The sequence below is a fragment of the Myotis lucifugus genome, unplaced genomic scaffold, assembly GCF_000147115.1.
Source record: "Myotis lucifugus unplaced genomic scaffold, Myoluc2.0 scaffold_35, whole genome shotgun sequence".
Lineage (NCBI taxonomy): Eukaryota > Metazoa > Chordata > Mammalia > Chiroptera > Vespertilionidae > Myotis > Myotis lucifugus.
In genome coordinates this window covers 692778-696754 of record NW_005871083.1, presented here as the reverse complement: position 1 = coordinate 696754, position 3977 = coordinate 692778, and positions in this window count along the sequence as shown.

Below are 3977 nucleotides of genomic sequence, written 5' to 3'. Positions count from 1 at the left end.
AGAAAAAAAAAAAAGAAAAAAGAAAGAAAGAAGTTGAAACGGAGGAAGACGAGGAGGCAGAAGATGTAGAGGAAGAAAGAAGAAGGGGAAGGAGAAGGAGAAGTGATGGTGGTGGTTGGTGGTGGAGGAGGGAGGGGAGAGGAGGAGGAGAAGGAGAAGAAGAAGAAGTTAGGCCCCCTGAAACCTGTCCCCCCCAAAGCCCTCCCTTCTCAGCTCAAGACCCCCTTGGTCTGCAGAGGGAAGTAGGAGCCAAGTGATTAGCGCAATTCCGCCCCTCCTCTCCACTCAGGGATGAACGGTTTGGAGAGCAACTTCCTGTGCATGATTCAACAAGAGTTCCAGTGTTGACTGGCTGCCTACCATGTGCCAGGGACAGTTCTAGGCACTGAGAATACAGCAACTGAATGAGCCATTAAAACCCCTTGCCCTGGAGAGACCAAGATGGCGGCATAGGTAAACACCAGAGATTGCTGCTGCAAACAACCACTTCAAAAATACAACTAAAAGACGGAACGGACATCACCCAGAACCACAGGAAGGCTGGCTGAGGAGAGACTCTTCAACTAGAAGGAAAGAGAACAGCATACCGAGGCTCAGAGGAGGCGCAGTGTGGAAAATACAAAGGAGCGGAGGTGCGCGCGCAAAGCGGGCTGGTGGCTGAGGGCGCGGTTGTCGTTTTCAATCAGGAGGGAGTCTCAGACTCTGAACTCCAGATCCGGGTGAGTCTCTAGGGACTCAGACTCAAACGGGAGAGGCGGGATTGTCTGGCATCAGTTGGAACGTGAGGGCAGCTTTCTCTCCGAGGTTTGCAGCGGTTGCTGGGGTTCTGAGAAGCAGAGCCTCTGGGAACGGGACTGAGAGCAGCCATAACTGCTCCCTCCACCCGCCCTGTTGATCCCTTGCAACCCGCCCCGCCCAAGCCCTGCGCAGAGCCATTTGCCGGATAGCCTCAGGCAAAGGCTAGATTAGCACCTCTCCAGAGGACAGAAGTTTTCCCACTGCAGATACAGATGACTCTCACAGCCAGTCGGCCTGGTGGTCAAATCCCTCTAGTATTAACTACAACAATCAAGGCTTAACTAGAACAAGACTGCGCACAAAGACCACAAGGGGGTGCACCAAGAAAGCATAAAAAATGCGGAGACAAAAAAACATGACAGAAATGGAGGATATAGAGCTAAAAAACGCAATTTTGAGGGCTTGCAACAATGTGCTAGAAGCTGCCAATAAACTTGATGAGAGCCTCACGAAATCTAATGAGACCCTCGATGCTGTGATAAAGAACCAACTAGAAATTAAGCACACACTGACTGAAATAAAGAATATTATACAGACACCCAATAGCAGACCAGAGGAGCGCAAGAATCAAGTCAAAGATTTGAAATGCGAAGAAGCAAAAAACACCCAACCGGAAAAGCAAAATGAAAAAAGAATCCGAAAATACGAAGATAGTGTAAAGAGCCTCTGGGACAGCTTCAAGCGTACAAACATCAGAATTATAGGGGTGCCAGAAGATGAGAGACAGCAAGATATTGAAAACCTATTTGAAGAAATAATGGCAGAAAACTTCCCCCACCTGGTGAAAGAAATGGACTTACAGGTCCAAGAAGCGCAGAGAACCCCAAACAAAAGGAATCCAAAGAGGACCACACCAAGACACATCATAATTAAAATGCCAAGAGCAAAAGACAAAGAGAGAATCTTAAAAGCAGCAAGAGAAAGAGACTCAATTACCTACAAGGGAATACCCATACGACTGTCAGCTGATTTCTCAACAGAAACTTTGCAGGCCAGAAGGGAATGGCAAGAAATATTCAAAGTGATGAATACCAAGAACCTACAACCAAGATTACTTTATCCAGCAAAGCTATCATTCAGAATTGAAGGTCAGATAAAGAGCTTCACAGATAAGGAAAAGCTAAAGGAGTTCATCACCACTAAACCAGTATTATACGAAATGCTGAAAGGTATCCTTTAAGAAGAGGAAGAAGAAAAAGGTAAAGATACAAATTATGAACAACAAATACGCATCTATCAACAAGTGAATATAAGAATCAAGTGAATAAATAATCTGATGAACAGAATGAACTGGTGATTATAATGAATCAGGGACATAGAAAGGGAATGGACTGACTATTCTTGGGGGGGGGCAAGGGGAATGGGAGATGCAGGAAGAGACTGGACAAAAATCGTGCACCTATGGATGAGGACAGTGGGTGGGGAGTGAGGGCGGAGGGTGAGGCGGAAACTGGGAGGAGGGGAGTTATGGGGGGAAAAAAAAGAGGAACAAATGTAATCTGAACAATAAAGATTTAATTAAAAAAAAAACAAAACCCTTGCCCTGCATGGACATTAGAATCTGCATACAGAGGAGGAAAAATAACAGAGTAGGAGGCTATGGGGGGTGGGAGCTAAAATTGTAGACTAGGCAGACACGGAGAGATTCTTTGAGAATGTGGCCTTGGAGGACACCCCTGAGGGGAGCGGGAAAAGGTGGCTATTAGAAGGAAGTGCTTGCTATGGGGGTTCTGGGTTCAGGGTGCAGCCCAAGGAGGGCACCAAGGGATTAGAGTTGTAGGCCAGCTCCCCCTACTGAAATGTCCTTCCTTCCCCCACTTTTGCCCAGTTAACTCTTTCATAGCTCTGAGCAGTGTCTCTGCCAGTCTGGAACCCCACCCAGCGCACTGCAGACTGTTGTGCGTTCATCCATGTGATTGCAGGGCTGTCTCTCCACTAGTGGGTGAGCCCTGCAAGGCAGGGACCGGGTCTGCACTGCTGGCCATTATCCGCTCGTGGGCGGCCCGGAGCTCGGCGCAGGGCAGGAACACCATGCTTCCTTGCAGAACGAATGGGGTTTGAATGCGCGAACAAAGAACTGACAAGTGCTCAGAAGGTTTCCAGGAAACAGGGGACCCGACACATTCCAAGTAAAGGAGCAGGTGCCACAGCCCATTCCCAAAGGAAGCCAACTGCCAAAATGCCAAACCAGAGGAGTTGCCCGGGGAGCTGTAGGAGAGAGAGCGTCTCTGTGAGGCTGCTGTGCCCAGAAACGGGAGAGGCTGGTGTGTCTGTGTGGCCTCACTCACTTGTGCCCCTTCTCAGTTGCCAAAAAGTGGCAGCATAGATGATGAGAGGGCTGGTGGCTCTACTGGAGCCACAGAGGAGAGGGGACAAGAGGAAGAAAGGGCGGGTCCAGGCTGAGACAACACTGGCCAACAGGTGTGGCTGCCCCCAGACACTCTATGAGCCTGGAAGGACATGAGGGCAGGCCTGAGGCTCCGTGGGACCCAAGTGCTGACTGAAGATCATCCTGGCTCAGGACGGCCTTGAACAGAGTGCTTGGGAGCCCCAGCCATGGCAGTGTGTGGGGAGAGTAAGGGTCCCAGCACACTGGCCTCCTGACAGACCCTGTGTGGACCTTTCTGTGTGGCTCTGGAAGCACAAACCAATCACATGCGGCTTTGGAGGTATTTGGGCCCAGAGGGGCCGCACAAGGTGCCACAGAGGGACAGGGCTAAGAGGGACAAGCTCTCTCCACTCACAACTCCCCAAGCCCCACCAGCGGGTAATTCCCTATTTGAGGCAAGTCTCTGAAATTCAGATCCATATTCAACCATCATTTACTGAGCAGAGTGGTAGGTTAAAGACGGCTGCAAATTCTTCATGCCTCACCCCATTGACAGGCAAGGCCCATTTCCCCATCCTTGAACCTGTGGCCCTGTGACTTTATAACCAACAAAATACAACAGAGGTAACTACGCCTTAAGCCCTGCTGCTCTGCTTCCTCCATCCTAGAACACTTGCTCTCAGGAAGGCTCCCTCTTGGAATCTAACCACCATGCTGAGAGGTGCCCAGGCCAGGGAGAGAGCCCCCACTGAGAGCTCCCAGCCAGCACCCAGCCCCACCCACCGCCTTGTGTGTGAGTCAGGTGGGACATCCATCCCAGGCAAGTCCCCATCAGGTGACAGCAGCCCCA